This window comes from Stenella coeruleoalba, assembly GCF_951394435.1.
Source record: "Stenella coeruleoalba genome assembly, chromosome: 2".
Lineage (NCBI taxonomy): Eukaryota > Metazoa > Chordata > Mammalia > Artiodactyla > Delphinidae > Stenella > Stenella coeruleoalba.
The window spans coordinates 112,171,744-112,196,453 of record NC_137147.1 but is presented as its reverse complement, the minus strand read 5'-3'; the positions used below and the strand labels follow the sequence as shown (position 1 = coordinate 112,196,453).

The window sequence follows — 24,710 nt, the reverse complement described above, 5'->3', positions numbered from 1 at the left end:
CTACTGGAGATCACTGATCATCATGACAGAAGGAAAGTGAACTTGGCAGAAGCACACGCTGGCTTTTACAGCTTCTTTATTGGCTAAAGCAAGTCACATGGCCATGCTTAAGCTCAAACGGATGGGGATATGTAATCCTTCCCCAGGGAAGAGTACAAAATAAAAAGATACCAAGTATGAGTTGAACAGTTATACAACCTACCATAACCCTTGACTTCCCAGGCTTTCAACTTCCTCACAATACATTTGTAAGTTCCATACCATCGTCACCCACAGCACCATCATTCTCCATGACCCCATCACCACTTTCACCAGCCTCATCACAACCACATCAATATCCTCATTAACAACATTATCATTACCTGCCTTAACCCACGTTCCCTGGAAAAGAGAGCCTGCCTGGGGGAGAAGCTTACCTACTGACATTTAGTTTCAGAGTGCAATGCCAGGGAAAAGGAGACTGAGGCAGGAAAGGAGGGACAGCAAATAGAGGGGATATTTAAGAAGCAAGCCACAGTTTCATAACAAATGCAACTGACTGTTGAGTCTTGCAGATCTTCAGATCTTAATGGTTCATCTGCTGCACCTCTTACAGAGTTTATTTGTGAGGAGGAATGGAGAAGAATTTATGTGTTGATCCCTTCCCAGCTCCCGTCTCCCATTAGTCAAAATCAGCTCTATGAAGCATTTACACCCTTGCTTTTCTGGAACGTGTAACCTGGTCTCCTGGGCAACCTCTAGAGGAGCCAGAGCTTCTGGGGCTCCAGGACAGATCAGACAGTCTCTTCTTGTTCAAGGACCCTTCATCTGCAATGGTAGCAATGGCAGTGCTGGAGATCTGGTTTTCTTGCAGTGGCACAATAGTGTGAGCTCTCGCTAGGGCTGCTCAGCTGAAGAGCAAGGCAAGTGACCAAGGCCCAGGCAGAGGGAAGGTGTGGCCACATAGACCTGGGGTGGCACACAAATGGGGTCCAGTACAATTATCCACTGTGCCTTTCAGATCTGCTCATACCCATTTATAATACATGGATCTTATATCAGATCAGTACACTTTCAATTCTTCCCCAAGAGGTGAGAGAGAAAATCCAGTTCTTCAAAGTAATGGCAAATTGCAATATTCCAAAAAGAACTAAAGGAGGTTAGTAAGCCAAACTTGGTACATCCGTATTACTGCAGCTGGTCCTAGAGTTGTTATAACTGACATTCACCATCACACTCATTCAGCATCCATTTTGACTAGTCTGCATTCCTTCCCTGCTGGAGTGACCTACACCTTCATACCCAAAAAGTCTAACTCCTTAGTTGCCTAGACCTTGTAGAGCCATTGTTGCTAGAGTTGCCCGTGCACCAAAATAAGCTCCCAGTGAATCTTCTAGGTTCCAGACATTGTCTTCCTTGTGCCCATTATGTAGCATCAAACCTAGCTCCTCATGGTAATCAGAGTCAATTATTCCCCCACCCAGTAACTCCTTTCTTTTTCTATTGGTTTCACTGGCATAAGGACCTAAAAGTTGCCAAGTGGTAGTTGCAATTTCTAGTTAAGTAGGATCCTTACTGTGCTCCCTGGAAGCCATAATTCCCTTCAATGAGCTCTGGGTCTAAGAACTGATAGAAATCTGGAAATCAGTCAAGGGACCACAATTTTCCACTCTTGTAGGTGACATCAACCTCCTGCTGGGCTGGCAGCTCTGACTTTTTCTGCATCTATTCATAGAGTTTCTCTCCCTTAATCTGTTTAGGTGATGAATTTAATTGATTGATTTTCAAATGTTATGGCAATCTTGCATTCTTGGAATAAGTCTCTTTTAGTCATAATATATTATTCACTGTCTATATTGCCAGACCAAATTTGCTAATATTTTGCTCAGGATTTTAAAATCTATATTCATGAGGGATACCGGTAACTTATTTTCTTTCAATATCCTTCTTTGGTTTTGATACGAACAAAAGTATTCCTTCCTCCTCTGTCTTCTTAAAAAGTTTATTTAATATTAGTATATTTCTTCCTTAAGTACTTGATAGAGTTCACCAATGAAGCCATCTGGGCTGGGAGTTTTCTTTGTGAGATACTTTATAACTATTTGTATTTGTGAGACTTTTATATTTACACATTTATTTACCATTTCTGGTGCTTTCCATTCCTTCCTAAAGATCAGAATTTCTACCTGACTCATTTCTCTGCAACCTAAAGAACTACCCTTAGCATTTCTTGTAGTACAGGTTTGCTGGCAACAAATTTTCTCATTTCTTTTATCTGAAAATGTCATTATTTCATCTCATTCTTAAAGAATATTTTCACGGGAGATATAATGCTAGATTGACCTTTTTTTTTCAAATTAGCACATTGTAGATGTTTTTCCACTGTATTCTGGCCTCTATGATTACTGATGAGAAGTCAGTGGAAATTTGAGTCATTGGCACCATACATGTATCACTTTTCTCTGGCTGCTATCAAGCTTTTCTCCTTATGTTTGGTTTTTAGCACTTTGACTATGATTTGCCTAGATGTAATTTTCTTTATATTTATCCTTAGTCACTAATCTTGAATCTGTCCATTTATGTCTTCACATAATGGCAATTTTCAGCCATTATATCTTTTTTGTTTGTTTGTTTAGGTGCTATCTACATGACTGTCTTTCTTCTCTTCCACTCATGGAGACATTTATTGAACAGACATTTACAAGCAAATAAGCACAGAAGAACCATATAATCTCTTCTGTATCTTGCTTAAGCCCCAGTCCTTTTTAGGTCAGTAGTTGTCAACCTCAGCTGCAACTGGGAAGCTTTAAAAAATACTGATGCCTGAGTCCCATCTCAGAGATTCTGATGATATGGATATGGGGTGTGGCCTGGGCACTTGGGCATAGGTTGTTTTTTTTTTAATATTGTCAGGTTTATTAATCAGCCATTATATCTTCAAATATTTTCTTTTCTGCCCTATGCTCTCTCTCTTCTCCTTCTGGGACTCCAATTCCAAAGACATTAGACCTTTTGATGTTGTCCCACAGCTCCCTGATCCTCTATTCTCTTTTTTATTCAATCATTTTCACTCTCTACTTCAGATTATAGAATTTCCACTCATCTGTCTTCAAGTTCACTGGACTCTCTATCACCTCCATTTTCTCTGACTTATTTTTTACTTTATTGATTTCTACAGTTATCTTTATTATTTCCTCTTCACTATTAACTTTAGGCTTAATTTATTTCTTTCTTTTTCTAGCTTCTTAAGGTGGAAGCCAGATCACTGATTTTAAACATTTTTTCTGAATATCAGCACTTCAAGCTGATATAAAGCTATAATGCTTTATTTTTATCCCAAATTCTTACATGTTGTGTTTTCAGTATCATTTAGTTCGAAGTACTTTCTCATTTCCCTTATGATTACTTCCATGACCTATGGTTACTTAGAAGTGTACTGTTTAATTTCCAAATATTTGGGGATTTCCCAAATATCTTATTGATTTCTAATTTAGTTTCATTGTGATCAGAGAACATACTCTGTATCATTTCAATCTTTTGAAATTCTTGATGAATTTCATCAAGACTAGTTTTATGGCCCCGTATATGTTCTAGCATAGTGCACATTCCATATGCATTGGAAAAGAATGTGATTGTACATTCTACAGATGTTGGGTATATTGTTCTATAATTGTCAGTTAGGTCAAGTTGGTTCATAGTGTTGTTCAAATTTTCTACATACTAACTGATGTTTTATTTACTGGTTCTGTGAATGACAGTGACATGATATTAAAATATCCAACAATGGTTATAGATTTTTCTTTTTCTTCCTTTGTTTCCAAACATTTTGTCTTCATATATTTGCAGCTTGTTAGTAGACGTACACACATTTAGGCTTGTTATACCTTCCTGATGAATTGGCCCATTTATTCTTATAAAATAACCCTCTTAACTCTGTGATACTTTTTAACTTGTCTGATATTAATATAGCCATTTCAGTCTTCTTATGCTAAGTGTTTACAAGTTATATATTTTTCCATCCTTCCATGTGTCTAAGTCTTTAGATTGAAAGTAAGTTTCTCATAGAAAACATATAGTTGGGTCTTACTCTTTTATCCCTCTGATCTTTATCTTTTAACTGGAGTGTTTAGTATTAGTCTCCATGTACATTTTAAAACTTTATTGATATGGTGGATTTAGTTCTATCATCTTACTATTTTTTGCTATATGTCCCCTGTGTTTTTTGTTCCTCTGTTCTTCCTTTTCCTACTATCTCTTGGGTTAATCAATTTTTTTTTTAAGTATTCCAGTCTATCTCCTCCATTGGCCTTTAAGCCATACCTCTTTGCATTATTTTTTGGTGGTTCTCTTAGGATTACAATATACATATTTTATTTAGCACAATGTACCTTGAATTAATATTATGCTACTTCACACACAAGAAGTGTGAAGTAAAACAGTACAACAGTGAAATTCCATTTCATCCCCCACTCTTTGTACTATCGTTGTCATATATTTCCCTTCTACACAATACATTGTTATTATTTTCATTCTAGAGAATTGTCATTTAAGTAATTTTTAATCTTTCTTTTCCCATATATTTACAGTTTTATTACTCTTCATTTTCTTCCCTGGATTCAAATTTCCATCTGGCATCATTTTCCCTTTTCTTCAAAAATGTCCATTAGCATTTCTTACAGTGCAGGTCTCTCAGCCTTCACTTATCTGATAATATCGTTATTCTTGCCTTCATTTTTGTTTTTTTTAAATTTTGCCTTCATTTTTGAAAGCTTTTTACACTGGCTATGGAATTCTAAGTTGACTGATTATTTTTTTCAGATTTTAAATATGTCATTCCATTCTCTTCTGGAATGTTTTTATGAGGAGTCAGCTGTTATTCTTATCATCTTTCCCCTGTATGCTGCTCTTTTAGACTTTTTATCTGGATGCCTTTAAGACTTATTTCTTATCCATTGCTATCATCATTTTGATCATGTGTGATTTTCTTTGTATTTATCTTCCTTGGGCTTTGCGCTCTTTTTTTCTATAAATTGCTGGTTTTGATCAAATTGGGAAATTTTTAGTCAGTATTTGTTTAGTTATTTTTCCTACCCCATGCTCTTGTTCCTTTTTCTTTCTTTTTTTCTTTTTTTTTCTGGGACTCCAAACACATGTATTCTAAGCTCCTTAATATTTCTTTCAAAGGTTGTTAAGACTCTATTCTTTTCTTTTCACCTTTTTTCTCTCTCTGTTTCACTTCAGATAATTTCTATTGACTTGTCTTGAAATCCACTCATCCTCTTTTCTATTCTGTCAAATCTGCATTAATCTCATCCAACAGAATTTTTATTTTGGATATTTTATTTTTTAGTGTTAGCATTTCCATTGATTCTGTTTTACAGTTTTCATATATCTTTTGAAATTCCTCTTCACCTCACCCACTATGTCATCTTTCCCTACAGACTCAACATATTCATCACAATTATTTTAAAGTTTTTGCTAAAACTGACATCTGGATCATCTCTAGGTCTGTTTCTATTTACTGTTTTTTCTCTTGACTTTGGGTCCCATTTTCCTGTTTCTTCTCATATCAAATAATATATATTTTTTATTACATCTAGGACATTGAGGATGATATGTTATAGGGCTCTGGATACCATTATCTTCCTTAGAAGAGTATTGATTCTTGTTCTAGTAAGCAGTTAAATTACTGGCAGATAACTCTGATCTTGTGGAAGCTTAATTTTACGTTTTCTTAAGGTAGGTCTTTTCAGTTTTTCCTTTATCCTAAGGAGCAGTCTTTAGTCCTTGTACATAGTCCTTACTCCCAGAGTTTGACCCTTCTCACATTTTAACAAAAAGCCTAAGGTATTGTCAAGCTCTTTTACCTTGGCAGAACTTGAACTCTAAATCATGTATCCACAGCACTGGGGAGTTGCTGTAATATCTGCTTAGTAAGATTGCTAGTGTTTTCTTCTGGGATTCCTTGGAGTCTTGCCCTATGTCTTCACAGTCAGCTAAGGATTTGAAAAAAGATCTGCAGATTTGGGAGCTCCCTCTTACATGACTTCCTCTTTTCCTGGATACCCCCCCTTAACTTTCAGCCATTCTAGCAGCCCTCAACTCCAACATCTGTCTCCTCAGTCCATTAGTAATTCTGTATGAGCTCTATTCCCATACATTGAACAGACTAGGGAGTGCCCTCAGGGGAAAGACAGGGAACTGTGAGTCTTACCTAGGGTGTTTGCTTCTTTCTTAGATTGTAGCCCCCCCAGTTTCTGCCTGCTTTTAGTCACTCTACTATGCCTTCAAGTAATTATTTTTTTGTATTTTACCAAGAATGTAAAATTGTTGTCACTAGGAAGGTTAGTCTGATATAAGGTCCTCTGCCATTATCTGAAACCAGAAATCTCTTGAAATATTTTTATCATACAAATTGAGCAACATCCTAGTCAGTTCTCCATATATTTCATCACTTAAACTCAGTCCTCCTGATTTCTGTCATTTATTTGGTGAGTATCCCAGTAGCCTTCCTGGTAAATCCATTTTGGTTTGAATCAGCCAGAGCAAGTTGTTTACAAGGGCTGAGACTAATACTTAGGGTTTGTATTGACCTGTATGTTGCTCAAATCTTGACTACACTGAGAAGCTTCAAAGACCTCTCCACAGTCACTGGCTATGCATGGCTCTCCCTGAAAATAGCACCTCAGATCACTGCCACCTTTAATACTTTTTTTGAATTTTATTTTACTTTTTATACAGCAGGTTCTTATTAGTTATCTATTTTACATATATTAGTGTATATATGTCAATCCCAATCTCTCCCAGTTCATCCCACCACCACCCCCACTTTCCCCCCTTGGTGTCCATGTTTGTTCTCTACATCTGTGTCTCTATAATATTTTTTAATTTTTAATTAAAATTTTGACTTAAAATATTTTAGTTTTATAATGATCATATTTTTGCACTTGGATAAGTAGATTCCTTCTTAATACTATTAAGTCATTTTACCACCTGGTTCGGATCAGCTGCTCTAGCCCCTTCACTCTGTACCCTTATTAGAATTATTCTCCTTTTCATCAATTCTAAGGGTCTAAAACATTCTCACCAAACCATTTGCCTTGCTCTCCACCAATGCATACGCCCACACACAGACACACATCTTCCTTAGCCAGTAAAGGCAGATGTTCCAAACTCTCACATCCTTTCCTCCCAGTGACAGGCAGAGAAGAATTCCAATTAGTAAAGGAGAAAAAGACATATATTTGGAACATGGTGTAAGACACCAGAGGCAGAAGTCAGGAGAGAAAGAAAATTGTGAAAGAAAGGATGCTGATCTAGGGAATTTCAAGAAGTCCTCACGAGCTCATTTGATTGTGCACTGTCCAGTCATTTTCAGAATTCCAAACAAAGTGCTGCACTTGTTAATGAGTATGTTAATGACCCTTTAATTTACTCAGTGAAGACCAATTCATAAAACATTTATGCTCCATTATGTAGAATTTTCTCTGTCCCTTTGAGGTGAATCTTTCTCTCCTCAGAGAAACTAAGAATGGGAATGGGCAAAGTCTCTTTAAAACTGGGTTCCTGGATCACTCTTCCTGCTAAAGTGAAGAAGGCATGAAAAGAAGGAGAATGGAATTTGGTAGCAGACAGACACAAAATTAAGTCTCTACTCGGCTTCTCACTAGTTCTGTGGTCTTGGGCAAGTCAATTATGAATAACAATAGTTAATACATATAGAACATTAGGAACTGTGTATTACTAAAATACGTTAAAAGTTTTATTTCATTTAATCCTTATAAATTCCTATTGAGGTAGGTACTATGATGATTCCTATTTCACAGAAATAGGAGAAAGCATCATGACAACATGCTATCAATTATGAATAACAATAGTTAATACATATAGAACATTAGGAACTGTGTATTACTAAAATACGTTAAAAGTTTTATTTCATTTAATCCTTATAAATTCCTATTGAGGTAGGTACTATTATGATTCCTATTTCACAGAAATAGGAGAAAGCATCATGACAACATGCTATCTGAGTCTTGCCATAGTGCACAGCTTTTATTCATGGTGTTTGATGTTTGGTTTCATGAATGCTGTGCATCAGATGAAAGAAGCAGCAGGACTGCAGTCTCACTGTTTGGTTGGGTATATCTCCTGGCTGTGTCAATTTCAGCTTTGTGGCTTTCAAGTTTGGGTCCTGAACCTTCTAGGAATTCTGAAAATTGTTAGTATACTGTATTCGTTTTCTATTGCTGTGTAACACATTGCCATGAACTTAGTAGTTTAAAACAGCACACATATATGGAATCTAAAAAAAAAAATGGTTCTGAAGAACCTAGGGGCAGGACAGGAATAAAGAGGCAGACATAGAGAATGGACTGCAGGACACAGGGAGGGGGAAGGGTAAGCTGGGACGAAGAGCGAGAGTGGCACTGACACATATACACTACCAAATGTAAAACAGATAGCTAGTGGGAAGCAGCTGCATAGCACAGGGAGATCAGCTCGGTGCTCTGTGACCACCTAGAGGGGTGGGATAGGGAGGGTGGGAGGGAGACACAAGAGGGAGGGGATATGGGGATATGTATACATATAGCTGATTCACTTTGTTATACAGCAGAAACTAACACAACAATATAAAGCAATTATACTTCAATAAAGATGTTTAAAAAAAAACAGCACACGTTAATTATTTTATAATCTCCATGCATCAAGAGTCCAGCACCTTTTAGCTAGGTCCTCTGCTCAGGACCTCATGGAAATCAAGATGTCAGCAGCTGTGTCCCTTCAGGAGGCCCAGCTAGGGAAAGATCTAATTCCAAACTCTCTCAGGTTATTGGCAAAATTTATTTCCCCATGGCCACGTGATTACAGTCCCTATTTTTCTGTCAGCTGGGAGCTACTACCAGCTCCTAGAGACTGCTTTTGGGTCCTTGCCACATGGTCCTCTCTACAATATGGCAGTTTACTCCTTCAGGGCCAGTAGAAAGGCATCTGCTTTTCTTCTCATAACTTTTAAAAGATAACCTGATTAGGTCAGGCCCACCCAGAAAAGTCTCACTTTTGATTGATTCACAGTCAGCTGATCAGGGATGTTAATTACAGCAGCAAAATCCATTCTGCCATATAATAAGCATAATCACATGAGTAATATCCTGTCATAATCAAAGTTTCTTCTCACATTCAAAGAAAGGGGATTAGACAAGGCATGTACTCCAAGGGGAGACAATCTTGGAGACCATCTTAGAATTCTTCCTACCACAGTGCCATAGACTAAATGTCTGTGTCCCCCAAAATTCATATGTTGAAACCTAATCTCCAGTGTGATGGTATTAGGAGGCGGGGCTTTGGAGAGGCGATTAGGCCATGAGGGTAGTGCCATCATGAATGGGATTAGTGCCCTTATAAAGGACACCCCACCCCAGAGAGCTCCCTTGCTCTTTCTACCATATGAGGACATGTGAGAAGACATCTATGAACCAGAAAACAGGTCTAACCAGACACTGAATCTGCAGGTTCCTTAATCTTGCACTTTCCAGCCTCCAGAACTATGAGAAACAAATTTCTATTGTTTATAAGCCACCCAGTCTATGGTACTTTTGTTACAGCAGCCCAAACAAACTAAGTCACACATATATACTATTTTAATTCTCTTCCTTCTTAAACTGGGCAAAATGGATTCTGTCATCTGCAGGTGAACCCTAAGCAAAACAGTAAATAATATAAAGAGCAATAAATCTTTGAAGAAATTAGAATACAGGATTAACAGGCTGTCTACCCTGATGGGGTAAGGATACAGTTATCAATAAAAGATGTGATATTGCTAGTTTATAACACTTAGAGACAAAATGATTTCTTAAATTTTGCTGTGTTGACCTGAAATGAAGAGCACGGAATGAAGACTTTGGTGGTCAGAGTGGCAGCTATGATAGAACATTATTAGAGCCTTGAGGAATACAAGGACTGTGTAGACTAGGACTTATAACTGCAATGGTAAGCTTAGAGAATAAAACTTAAAAGGCTGGGGTTTTAAGTTTTCTGCTCAAAGTATGGTCAGAGAACCAGAGTTTCTATGACTACCGAGAAAGAATGACTCTCTTATCTCTAGCAGGGCTGATGTAACTAAGATCAAACTCAGAGTCTGCCTGTAGCTTGTTTAATTATACATTGGAGCTTGAACTCAAAACCCTATCATGTCTTTTGAAAGGGCAGTTGTTAGAATAGAGTAAGATCTCAAGAACTGGAAAAGTTATATTCTGGAGGATCCATATGACTCTGAGTACTCCAAGCCCAAAGCCCACTGAGCTTCCTTCCCTGTGTCACCAGGCTGGCTCTACCTCATATAAAGACCCTGTAATGACCTCACCTGGCATAGTTACATTGTAAGAATTCCCCCTGTCACCTAAATCTATCCTCTCATTGCCTCCAGATCTATAGTGAGGGTCAAATGACAGTAATCTCCAAGAGGCCAATTACAAAGTTGTACCTGGCAGAAGATGGCCAACATACCAAAAGAAATGTAGGAGTTTGCCATTTATATTGTCCAAAGTATGGGAAGAGACTTCTGGTTCTGGGTAAGATGGAGTGAGCACACTTTACTGTGTACCTCCAAGTTAATAACGCTATAAAACCTGGACAGAATTCATGGAGCTATTTGAGGTTTCTGAAAGATAAATAGTAGAAGGTGGGGAAAACTTAAAGTATCAATGAACTGGTGGTGAGTGTTCTTTTTTTTTTCTATGATATCTCCCAGCCTGGACTCAAGAAAGTCAGAAATCTGAAAGTGGGCACCAAACATGACAGAGAATGCTCAGGAGGAACCCTCTAGTTCTGGCTCCAGGAGCAAGAAAGGGAACTCCTAACGCTCAGGGAAAGTGAGAAAGTCCTCCATTTTTCTTTCTTTCTTTTATTTCCTCCTCTCCATTCTCTTATGCTCCAACCCCCAGGCAATCTCATGGGGATAGAACAGGAAGTAACAGTGGGGAGTCTACAGATCCTTAAATTCTGAGGAAGGGAAAACTTCATCTTCAACTGGAGGGCCCGTGGTCCCAAGAGGTGGAGGCAAACCCCACAGCTTTTTTGTCTCTCTTATTCTTCCTGTCACTTGGTACCAGATGCAGGCATAGCTGTGGGAAATTTAAGACAGGGTGGCAGTATCTATGGCCTCAGTGTTCTGGCTAGAGAACAAAAAAGAGAAGCACCTGGAAAATCCCAGAAAGATTACAGAGAGGGAAAATCTAGGAAAGCGATCCCATAAAGTAGTTTATAAACTCTGAACTCACCCCTGAGCTGCACATGTATGGATCTGGCCCTAACCAGTATATCAAAGACTGAGAATTGGACTACAACATAGACCACCATTCAGGCCCCAGACTGGTCACCAGGTGGCAGACCAGGTTGAGACACATTCAATTAGCACAACAGACTATGAAGACCCACCTGGCATTGAAAACAACAACCCACAAAAGGCTAGTTGGAATGTGCAGTCTGAACCTAACTGAGTCGATTGCTTGCCATAACAAAATATCAGCATTCTCCCTACGATTTAAATAAGACCTAGAGTCTCCTAAAGTAATATTTTAAATGTTCAGGATATAATTTTTAAAATTACTCAGTATTAGAAGAACCCCCAAAATTTCAACTCACATGGGAAAAGACAACCAACAGATGTCAATGTTGAAATGTCACTAATGTGGGAAATATCAGACAAAGACTTTAAAGCAGTTATTTCAAAAATGCTTAAGAAGTAAGGATCAATTAAAAGGAAAATAAAGATAGAAAGTCTCTGCCAAATAGAACCTATAAAGAAGAATCAGATTTCTTTAAAAAAGAGAACAAGATAAAAATTTTAGAACTGAAAAGCACAATTCCACAAATTAAAAACTCACTGGATGGTCCAATAGCAGAATTGGAAGACTCACCAGATAAAGATATCAATTCTCACCAAATTGATCTATAGTTTAATACAATTCCATTCAAAATCCTAGCAGGAATTCTTATAGATATAGACAAGTTAATTCTAACATTTACCTGGAAGGCAAAGGAATTAGAATATCCAAAACAATTTTGGAAAACAAGAAAAAAGTTGTAGGAATCATACTACCCAATAGGAAGATCTACTGTAAAGCTAGGGTAATGAAGACAGTATAGTATTGGCAAAAGGATAGGTAGATAGGTCAATGGAACAGAACTGGGAGAGTAGAAATCAACACATATTTAGGGACAACTGATTTTGACCAAAGGTGCAAAACCAGTTCAGTGAAGAAAGTATCTCATTTAACAAATTTACTACAATAACTGGACATTCATGCTCAAAAAAATATTAACCTCATTCTAAACCTCACAACTTATTTTCTTTAATGGATCAGAGATCTAAATGTAAAACTTAACAGTATAAAACTTTTAGGAGAAAACATAGGAAAAAAATCTTTGTGGTCTGGGTTACACAAAGGTTTCAAAGATCTATACCAAAAGCATGATCTGTAAAGAAAAACTGACTTCATCTAAATTACAAACTTTTGCTCTTTGAAAGGCATTGTTATGACAGTGAAAATGCAAGCTACAGACTGGGAGATATGTGAAATCACGTATCTGACAAAGGACTTCTGTCCAGAATGTATTTTTTAAAAACTCAACAGTAAGAAACCAGACAACTCAATTTTAAAATGGGCCAAACACCTGGACAAAGAGGATAGATGGATGACAAATACGCACATGAAAAGATGTACATCACTAGCCATTAAGGAAACACAAATTAAAACATACCTATTAGGATGGCTAACATAAAATAGAAAACTGACAATACCAAGAATGGTGAGGAACTGAAATTCTTATACATTGTTGGCAGAAATGCAAAATAACATATTCACTCTAGAAAACAGTCTGGCATTTTCTTATGAAGTTAAACCGATACCTACCATATGACCCAGCAATCCTACTCCTCACGTATTTACCCTAAAGAAATGAAAACTTACATTCACACAAAAACCTATACATGAATGTTTACAGGAGCTCTAATCATAATTGCCAAAACCTAGGTATAACCTTCAAAAGGTGAGAGAGTGAACAAACTGTGGTATATCCATACAATGGAAAATTCATCAGTAAAAAGGAACAGACTGTTGATACACACAACAATGTGGGTGAGTCTCAAATGCATTATGATAAATGAAAGAAGCTAGTCTTGAAAGGCTACATACTACATGATTCCACTTATATGACATTCTCAAAAAGACATAACTACAGTGATGGAGAACAGATTAATGGTTTCCAGAAGTTACGTGTGGGGGACGACAAAGGGGTAGCACAAGGAATATTCTGGGGGTGAGGGAATTATTCTGTAACTTGATTGTGGTGGTAATCACATGAATCTATATGTGTGTTAGAGCTCATCGAATTATATGCCCAAAAAAGAGTCGATTTTACTGTATGTTAATATAAAACTTTAAAAAAATTATGAGGAATATGTGTGGGAATGAAGGGGGTCTCATGGACCTAGAATAGGGAGAGAGGGACATAATTTTAGATCAGGTCAAATTTTCTATGTGTGAACATCTACAAGAGATTCTGGATGCAAAATATTGACTCAAGCTACTGGGAAGGATTCCATTTATTTTCTTGGTTGATGGACTAAAACTAGAGTCAACAGGAACCTACATGAATTTGAGATGCCAGAAAGAACTTGATATAATATAGAGGAAAGAATCCAAAAATCTGGGGAGATAAGAGTATAAGATTTATCATGTGTTCACAACTCCCACCCCAAAAATAACCCACAAGACAGTTCAGAAGATAATCTCTTCATCATAGTATTGAGAAATACATTGACGATGAAGAGCACCAATACCCTTTAAAAATCACATTAGGTAAAATCACACTAACTACTGTGGGTAGAGTATAAAAGTAGGAAGTGTTGCCATTATAAAGAGCTCCTTGATTTAAGTGACAAAGATGGAAACAGGATGACAAAGGTCAAGTAGATGTACTCAAATACCAGAGAAAAGGGAGATGCAGTTACCATAATAGGTAGCAGAGCCAGAGTAACAAACAAAATGGTTTTACCTACAGGGTTTTACCTATAGGGATCTTTGGAGATAATTAGGCCTCTATGACTTAAATAAATGTGTTACCCCCTAAGGTTTTACTCAATGTGCATAACAACAACAACAAAAATCCAGCTAGACTTAGTAAGCAGAGAAGATTGATTTGAGCCACTATTATAGAAACTCACTACTTCTCACCCAGTTCCCAGCCCTAAATCAGTTCAAAGAGCCAGACCTTTCTGATTGGAAAGGAGATGGGGTACCCTTAAAAAAGAATTATGTAGTAACATTATAAGCACGTGCCATAACACTTTCACCTGACTGTTACCAAAAGGACACAAATTATGTTTCAGGATCACTGTACCCTAGTAGGGTGGGGGAAAGGAATTCCTAGAACTCTGAGGGACTACTTGACCCTGGCTCGGAGCTAACACTAATCACTGGTAACACAGAATATCACCATGGTCCACTGCTAGGGTAGAAGCCAGTGGAAGTAAAGGTTATTGGAGTTGGATATGAGTCCCGCCATGGTTATTTCATCAGTTCATGGTTGTATAGCCCATAAGACTGCCAGTTTTGTGGGGGATACAAGCAAGAGAAGGCTCTGCCACGCCCTGGATGTTGTGCAAAGCTCTGCCACTTGGACTTCATGACGTGGTAGATTTGTGGCTGATTGAGAGCCTTGTAGAGCCTACGGCCAGCCCCAATATGAGCACCACAGATGAGCCATCTGGGGCTTTGAAACAAAGCCCTGCCCTTTGAGTGGGCAGATGTTCTCTTGACTGTTTGCGGTATGGGCTACACAGCTTCCAGGTGTTCTTGCTAGCCCTTCTGGTCAGGCAGGGCCAGGCTGCTTTTACCCTGGCCGGACTGCACCACCGACTTGGTTCTGCAGATGAGCAAAGTGCTGGTTGGGCTACTGTTTGTGATCTGCAGGGAAGAACTCGGTCTGCCTCGATCCAAGTGCTAGTTGTTACAAGCCCATACCCCATTCTCCATCACAACCAGAATCCCACTGATGGAGCCCCACAGATTCCCCTGCAAACCCCAGGGGGCCAGACCAGAATGGGGACTCCCAAGAAGTGACCCACAGTGTTGGGGGAGCTGTAAGTGCCCCTTGGGCTCTCTTTTCCCACTGAAGGATCCATAGGCTCTGGGGAAACCTCACCATATGGTTCTAAGATTCTCTCGTTGGTGTCTTGTCCATGAATAGCTGCTAGTTGTTTTTCTTGTGAGCATGAGTGAAATCAAGAACTACTATGTCGTCATCTTGGTGATGTCACCTCAACAGTTCATAGCTTGTTATTGGCCCTGGAGGAGACAAAAATGTCAAACAATGGGAAAACTGGTAGCCTTGAAATTAAGTTGCCCATCTCTAACTAGGGGTGGTTAGCCAGCATTACGATGTATCCAAAAACACTTCATGATCAGATGGAAGTGGTACGTAATGTATAAACTTAGCTGATCCAATAGATACAAGAAAATTGCATGACTCATATTTCCAAGATGTCTACTCCCTCCACATTTCCATACCTCCTTCAACCTATGCCTAGAGCCTTTAGAGGTGTTCCACATGACCAGCTGACTGAAAAGGTAAAAAGTAGAGCCCCATTTTCAGGTAGTTCTGCACAATATGCAGGCTTTAGACGAAAATGGACTGTAAGCCCACATAGAGATAGTCCTAAAGAACAGTAAGGAAAACAAATCTCTCCCAGGGGGCACACCTTTAAGAGTATATCTCATGTTCCACTTTATATGGAAAGAGAGATGCCCTGGGTTGTGGATCTTCTAGGTTTCACAGGCAGTGGCTAAGGGTTTGATCAGACTTGAAGATAACTAGATTGGAGGATTGGTGACAAGGACTATTGGAGAAGAGGCACGTGAATGGACCTCTCAGAATGGACAGAGTGTGGAAATACTTTGTGGTTTCTACTGAGGAGGAAGCTCACAATAAACAGGTTATTAAATAACCTCACAAAATGTAGCCCTACAAAATGTAGTCTATTCTTCAAGGGTTTTTTTTCATTTTCAGAATTTTTTTATACATGTTTATTGAGTATAATTGCTTCACAATGCTGTGTTAGTTTCTGTTGTACAACAAAGTGAATCATCCATATGCATATATATATCCCCATATCCCCTCCTTCTTGAGTCTCCCTCCCACCTTCCCTATCCCACCCCTCTAGGTGGTCACAGAGCACCCAGCTGATCTCCCTGTGCTATGCGGCTGCTTCCCATTAGCTATCTGTTTTACATTTGGTAGTGTATATGTGTCGATGCTTCACGCACTTTGCCCCAGCTTCCCCCTCCCCACCCCCCGTGTCCTCAAGTCCATTCTCTATGTCTACATCTTTATATCCTTTAAGTTAATGACCACAGTTTCACCCCTAGAAATAAGAGGTGGGAGTAGCTCCTCACATCATGATGACTAATGAACCACTTGCTAAATTTTTGCCTTCTGTGACTTTGGGTTCTACTGATGTAAAGGCCTTTGAACCAATGGGAGGGATTCTCTTACCAGGGGACACAATAATAGGCCCATTGAATTGGAACCTGAGACTTCAACATGGCCATATGAGACTTATGCTCTGTTGGACAAAATGACTGATCCGGATTATCAAAGTAGACTGCTGTCACACATGAGGGCAGAAAGGACTATTTCTGTAAACCAAGGGACCCCCTGGGGCACATCTAAAATTACCATATCCAGTGATAAAAAGTTAACAGTTCTAACCCTATATGGACAGAGCCAGTAAGTATTCAGATTCCCCAAGAATGAAGATTGGGTCACCCCACCAGATAAAGAATCACAGGCAGCTGATTTGCTGAAGACAAAGGGAACATAAATGGGCACTGGAGGAAGGACATTATAAACGCCCTCGCAATGTCACAGCCAGCTGCATCAGTAAGTTCTATGGCAGCTAGCCACATTTTCTTCTTTGCCTGCTGTGTCATGTACATATCTAGTAGTTAGTAAAGTTTCTTTTTTTTTCCTTCCCCTTTTCTCTAATATTTTATATAGTCTATGTGAGTCTACAATTTAGTCCATAGGCTACAGAGTATCAGTATGATATTATGACAACCAGAGGAGATACGGTCATCACCCAGAAAACCTGAACTTGTATCTAGGTGCAGAAACTAATGAAACTTTGGGTCCTTCCTTTGAGGAAGTGCATTTTGATTGTCCAAGTGATAGCTGTATCATTTTAAGCAAGCACAGGTTATTGCTACTATTATGGTTGGAAATGCAAGTATGAAAACATAGCACATATGGATGCTAGGCAGCCAAGGGGTAGATCGTAGTAACATCTGTAACTTTTGAACGCTTCCACATTGTAAAGCCTGCCTTTCCGAGATATAATCCAAAAACTACATTTTCCCTGCTTCCTTTTAAATAAGGTATAGACATGAGACTAGCTTCCTTTAAGTAGATGCGCCGGCATGAGACTGGCAAAGCAGAAGGGAGAACAGTGAGGGTACGAGCAAGTGTGAGGTCTCAGGTAGTTTTGCAGGAGCAGTAATAGAAGTTCTGGTGCAGTGGAGGTCCCATTTGTTGCTTTTGTAGGGGTTAAGCAGAAGGTCACAACATCTTCAGGATTTCCAGATGATAAAATAATGTCATCGAATGGATAAATATGTGGTCCTTATATATATTGTAATATTATTCAGCCATAAAAAAGAATAAAATAATGCCATTTGCAGCTACATGGATGGACCTAGAAATGATCATACTAAGCAAAGTAAGTCAGACGGAGAAAGACAAGTACCATACGATATCACTTATATGTGGAATCTAAGATATGACACAAATGAAACAGAAACAGACTCACAGATATAGAGAACAGACTTGCAGTTGCCAGGGGTGCAGGGGCAGGGGAGGGATGGGTTGGGAGTTTGGGATTAGCAGATGCAAACGATTATATAAAGAATAAACAACAAGGTCCTATTGTGTAGCACAGGATATATATTCAATATCCTGTAATAAACCATAATGGAAAAGAATATGAAAAAGAAGATACATATATATATAACCGAATCACTTTGCTGTACACCTGAAACTAACATAACATTGTAAATCAACTATACATCAATATTTTTTAAATGTCATCGAGATTTTGCTGTCTCCATCCCCAAGCTTTGCTTTCCTCTGCACTGGGTATCCTCAGATGAGATTTCTGAAGCAGGTTCTCCCTCTCACAGTGGCTCCTGGCAGCTCCAAATTGAGTAGGAAGAGAGTTTCACCTTCGCAAAAAAATAAGTCCCTAGACTGAATCTCATTGACCCAGTTCGGGTCAGATGTTCATCACTGAATCAACTGTTATCCAAAGGGATAGAATATGCCAGATCTGGGTGATATGCATACCCCGAACAGGGAGAACAAGATGAAGTCTGAAGGGGAGAATGGGTTTCTCCCATATATTTCCTCCCATGTATTTCATCACCCAAAAGCACCTGGCCTTAAAGAACGGAGGAACAAACTATTGAAGTGATGGTACCAGCAGAGAAACAACACCTGGTGAGGCTGAGGATTGCCAGACAAAATGTAGCATATACTTTAAGTTAGCAACTACTAATCTAATGGTGGTTCTCAAACCAAATTCAGCATGTTACTAAAGGAAAAGAGAATGGATGCTGGGTAAGCAGAAACAACAGCTGTCCACCAGCCAGGAAGCCTGGCTCCTCCCTTTAGCTACAAATGGGACAGAGAGCTAAGACCCTGACTATTTCCACCTTGTGATCCCAGCAGCACTTTCAGTTTGCTGGACTAAAATTCAGAAGGCCTGGTACCCAATTCTGATGTCTGTGAACTTGGGAAACTCCCTTAACTTTTCTGGACCTCCATCCCCTCCTTTGCCAAATGAAGAACTAACAAAGCCTGCCTGGTGAAGATTCAACAAGATAAAACTCAAAATTGTTTCAAAATCTGTGAAGCACTCCATAAATGTAATGGATCATCTTTATTGCTCCAAGAAAACCAGGGGTAACCTGAGCCTAGCTCATCCTATTTGCAAACAGTAGGGAAATTGAGGTGGATGGAAGATGATAAGACAAAATAGAGGGGTTTAGATTGGAACTACTCTCACATGCCCTTCACCACACAGATAGGACCAATCCACCTCTTTCTGGGATACTGATCAAATTTTTCTGAGCTCTTCCCCTTCCCTGCATAAGAGTGAAAATAGCAGGTGAGCTGGGACCAAAGACTTAAACTGGTAAATATGTTTGACGCAGAATTCCTCACTGAGGACATTTCTTCTAGGAAAGTAATTGGATCGAAAAGCAAAGAGTCCTGCAGAAGGAAATTTATTGCAGCAATTATTAGGATAACAAAAGTTTGAAAGTAAATGCCCTGCAATAAAGGATTACATAATTACACAAATGATGGTATTATCTTCTCAGCAGCATACTAGGAGGTCATGACAAAGGATGATATAGATATTATATAGAAGGATATCCAGGATCTAATAGCTGAAAAGAGCATATAAAGTATGATCCTGTTTTTATCAACCAATCAATCATATAGATGTGTTCATATGCATAGACGAAGATTGAAAAGATATAAAGTGGAGTCACATCATACATGCATTTAACTTCTCTGAATTCACCTCTATGCACTCCACAGAGGGTGGGGGTGGGAGACTGAGAAAAGCTTAAATAGTGCAGATCTGACCTGCCACTCTACTCATTGAGCCCATGAGTGAGATGGGGACACGAGGCTGCTGAAATTCCCTCTCAGTTCCCATTTCCATTCCAGGATGTGAGCATCCTCCCATGCTGAGTGTAATCTAATGTTTCAGGATGTGCATTTTTCATACTACCTGCCCCCTAAAAGCAAGCCAACCACTTTTTCTGGGGCTCAACTACCAAACAGGGATCTGGTCCAACCCCAGAGGAAAATGGTTGGGTTGTATAGATTGAGAAGTGGGATGTCCACTCCCAATGTGACACATTCCTGAGGAACTGTCCAGGGTAATACTTCTCCTTATGGACCGACTTTATATCCTGATCCCCATGGTACCAAACAAAATGTCTACAGCAGGGATCTCTGGGTAAACCTGTTTCTTTTTTCTGCATCTCCAAGTTTCCTAAAATGAACATGTATTCATGTAATATATTTTCAAGGGATAGGTAAGACCCCCTGTTCTCATAGGTACTTGAGGTACCCTCTAGGAAGTTCCACGTAGGGATCTCAGCTTTGCCAGCCCACAGAGGCAGCTTCCTATTGGGGTTCCATAGAGCCGGCTGTCCTTCTGCCGTGGCTTGCAAAGCTGCTCTCTCCCTTTCCCTCGGCCCTTATCAGCGAGGATCTCTGTGGGTTATAGCATTAGGCCAGGCTGGGCAGCACTGGATGGCTGCAGGGCCCAGGGTGCCAGGCAGCTCGGGGCCATCTCAGCCCATCGCTCCCGGGCTCCATCAACCCTTGTTAGTCCTCATTACCAGCCCGAGCCCAGACAGGCTGCCTCCACACTGGGTCCTTGATTTTTCTATTTTGAGAGGGTTACTCGGGCCAAATCATCAAATCAAGTTATGCCCCTGAGGTCTTAGGACTGCAGCACTCTGACAGCTCCCTCCCCCTACCAGTCCCCACAGGCTGGGGTGGTCCTACTCTGGTGCCCCAGCAGCATATAAACACACTCTCTCACAAACACACACACACACACCCATGCTCACGTACACACACACACACCTTCACAGGCTCACAAACACATTCTTTCACCCACACTCACACAAATAAGCATCCTCAATCCCAGCAACATAAACACCCACACTCAGGGGTCCTCAGAAGTCAAGAGAGACCCAGACCACTTGCAGTTTTGAGGCTTCCAGAATATTAAAGAATGAGAAATGGTTATCACCAAGTCCCCGTATTTGTAGCTGTTCTAAATGTTTACATGTAACAAATTATCATCATGTGCTTTAAATGTAATATAATTATCCACAAAATAATGATAGGATTTATGATAGGATTTATGAACTATTAATTCCTAGGGCACTGAAGGCTATGTGCTTCAGTAATGCTATGTGCTCAGGGCCGTGTGATGAATGTCTTCTCCTCTCCATCTTGTCAGCAGATCTTGGACTGCATGTATAACCTCATTTGAGGATAATATCAAGGGCCCCTTTCAGGACAGAGGATTCTCCGTAACCCCCAGATGGTTGGCCACCCTGCCTTGACTCAAGGTCTCTCAGCTCATTCCTGACATGGCAGCCTGGACCAGCTCTAATGAGAAGGAATGCAAAGCCAGCCATCCTGGAACTTCCATGTATCAGCACCCTCGTCCTCTTCCATCAAGCAGCCCTGGGACATGGACCATTGCCACTCCATTCAGGGCTTCCGTTCTGTCCACCTGTGTCTGGGAAAGTTTTGCAAATACACACACACGCACACTTACTTTCTCACTCACACTCATACATGTATTCATGCTCACACCCATACATGTACACACACACTTTAAAAGACAGTGTGGCATTAGGAGAAGACTGGCCTTTAGAAGCAAACAAGCCACCACTGGAAGCTCTCTTCCACCCCTTACGAGTAGTCGTTTAAAGAGTCATTTGTCCTCTCTAAGCCTCAGTTTTCGAAATCTTTAAAGTAGATCCAGAAAAGATCTGCCTCATAGGCCATTGGTAGGTTGTCTCTGAGATATTTGTAAAAGCACCCAGCAAGTGCCTGACACATCACCTCTTTGCTGTATTTGATCTTCTCTATCCATTCCACTGCTTGCAACTGACAGTAAGAAATGACTATCCCTCTTAGGGGGAAAAAACATCCTAAATGCAAAGAAAAACTTGCTTGTCTATACAGTATGAGACAAAGAGTATCAAAATGGGAATCTAATATCTGAATTCTGGCTCCAGTTCTGCCAAAAATGAGTTGTGTGCCATTGGTTTTCCCATCTATGAAAGGGGTACACTGGAGTAAGTCCCTCGGGTCCTTTTCAGATTCAGTGTCTGGAATTCTCCTCAGAGGCTACTCTATTATCCAAAGTGCACACCAGGGACGTCCCTGGTGGTCCAGTGGTTAAGGTTCCGCGTTCCCAATGCAGGGGGCACGGGTTTGATCTCTGATTGGGGAACTAAGATCCCACATGCCACATGGTGTGGCCAAAAATAAAATAGAATGAAGTGAAATAAAATAGTGAATTTAAAAAAAAAAAAAAAACCAAAGTACACACCAGCTTTCCCAAACTCAACTGGTGAAACTCATAAATTAGACCTGAGACCAGACATGTTCAATCCTGTCCAAATTTATAGCCCCTCAGGAAGACCATGACTCTGTCATAATACGGGAAGCCTTAACTCTTCCTGTGTCCTGCCCACTGAGCCAAAATGAACCTAGTGGAAGTAAAGGCCATGTAGGCCGCACTGAGGTAGAGGGTTCCAGGAGCCGGGTGGGACAGGCAGCCAGGGGCAGGGTAGTGGGAGGAAGACTCCAAAGGGGAGTTGAGGAAAGAAGGAAGGTTGATTTGCCAAGTCAGAAATAGAAGATCAGAAGCTGGGGCAATCTGGAGCAAGCTGGCATGTGGCATGTGAAGTGCTGAGGGAATATGGCTCCAGACCAGTTTTAGGTGGTGCCAGCTGTATGACACAGGGCAAGCCTCAAACCACGGACGGGTAGGCAAACCCTTAGCCAAGGCCCTGGAAATCACTCGGGCCAGTGCTTCCAGAGTGAGGCTAGATGGGGAAGGCAGAGATGAGGAAATGACAGTGATCAAAAGGGTCAGTTCGCTTCTCAGCCTTTCCTAAGTTAATGAATCAAAGACACGCACAAGGAAGTATCAATATGGGACTTGACCAAGGAGAAATTCTGTCCCCATCCAGGGAATAAGGTGGCAAACATAGAAGACAAAGAAAAGCTTGCCATTCCTTATAATCCTTTTCTGGCGACCATTTGCACTACAACTTCTAAATAGATTCTCTTCCATGACAATGATCCACTGTTAGCTGTAGCTGCAAAAGCTGAATAACAAAGTTTCAAGACCTTGCCCAGCATCCCTCAGCCAGTAAGCAGTGGAACTAGGTCCAGTGTCAGGCTCAGCACACGCTGTTTAGCTCTTAAATCAAAGACGCCATTAATGTCAATTTTCAGGACAACTAGACCCTCAGTAAAAGAGGTAAGTATGGCTTTTGGAGCCAGGTGGGCCTGGGTTCAAATCCCAACTTCACCCTTTACTAGTTGTGTGACTTTGAGAAATTTTTTTAACCTCTTCATTCTCTGTTTTATCATCTATAAAATAGACACAAATAACGCTTACCTCTCAATGTTTGTAAGGTTTTTAAGAGAACCTAGCTTATGTTTGTCACATAAGTACCCAATAAATAGCTATTTTCTTTCCCTCTCCTTTCCTGCCCCCATTTTCTCCATCACATGTCAAAGAGAAATAAATTGTGGTTTCCCTGAGTCTACCTGTGTTTCAGGTGAGCACACCTGAGTATTCATATTCCTTCTCTCTAAGGTTTGGAGCATCATGGGAGAAGGTGTCCTCCAAGTGTCAGGATCCCCCCAATTCCCAGGTCCTCTTCCCAGATCAACTGAGCCTCCATCTCCTTGCACAGTTGAGGGCAGAAAGTCATTGGGAGTCACTGGCTCCCAAGCTCACCATTGTGTCTAAGCACACAGCCAGAAGCCACCCTTCAAGGCCATTAATTAGCCACAGCCATTTGGAATGACTTTTTTTTTTTTTGGCATGGTTAGCTGATAAGAGTTTCAGAACTAGTTTCCTTTCCATCCCCAGCTTCAGCTGTTTGTTCTCTCTATGTATATTCAGTGGCACAATCATTTCATCAAGAAACACCTCCTGAGCTTAGTGGCCAAGCCCTTTGGTCAGAGCTAAGAGGATCCCCTACCCTTTGCTCCTAGAAAGAGAAGTCTTCTGCACTAAGGGTCCCTCCAGGGTCTTCCTGGGCTTTTGGGAAACCCATGGACCAACCACAACCCGGTTCACTCTCACCAAGGATGAGCACCAATTCAAACATCCAAGCAGAAGACATGGTCCACGCCCCATGGGTGACTTGTTATCATCCTTGATCTGGCCAGATACTAAAGAACACATCATATGTTGGGCAAAGTAGAGTCCTGGACTCTGCCAATCTCTCTAGCCATCCATTTACCTCCACTCCTCCTTATGACCTACGTTCGTATCTTGCTGAAACACCTGCAGCTCTCAGCCTTCTGGTGTGTATTGCTTTCTGTATTGCTCTCTCTGATTGGAATGTCTTCCCTGTCATCTCCCAGCTCCTCCAGATCAGGAAAGGCTTCCTGGAGGAGGTGAGCCCATGGATCAGTCTGGAGGGGTGAGCTGTATCACCATTTTCCTGCCTAACTCCTATCCATCCCTCCAAAACAGTGCACATAGCTTCTCCCCAAGAAAGCCTGCCTTGATTACCCTCCCCTCAAGCTAGATTGGATGCTGTAGCAGGTAACATTCTTCCATGAGTGTTTCTGGTTTGGGGTTGAGATGTGTTTTAGGAAACAGATGGCACACTCAAACTAGGTAATTGAGAAGAGTTTCATAAAGGGGCAGTTTACAAAGGTGTGAGCAGGGTTTAGAGAAAACAAAAAAGAGATAGTGCTGCACAGAGACTAGCAACAGAGGGCAACCTTAACCATCCAAGGCCTAAAGGAGACAACAGGAGGAGCTGCCAGCTGAACCAGGAGATAAGGCATGGATGGAGTGGAAGCAGCAGGGCTAG

General features: G+C 40.4%; 1 protein-coding gene across 2 annotated transcripts in view; it reads right to left on the bottom strand.

Annotated features, from left to right (window-relative positions):
• Nucleotides 1-24,710, bottom strand: part of NTRK3 (neurotrophic receptor tyrosine kinase 3) — a gene marked incomplete at its 5' end in the record, with an annotated part of 581,909 nt that overhangs the window by 519,008 nt on the left and 38,191 nt on the right. Inside the window, one exon of one of the 2 annotated variants that reach the window (XM_079911026.1) lies at nt 15,184-15,326. The exons of the other annotated variant lie outside the window; for it this stretch is intronic. The remainder of the gene's footprint in view (nt 1-15,183; nt 15,327-24,710) is intronic. 2 annotated transcript variants of the gene reach the window in all.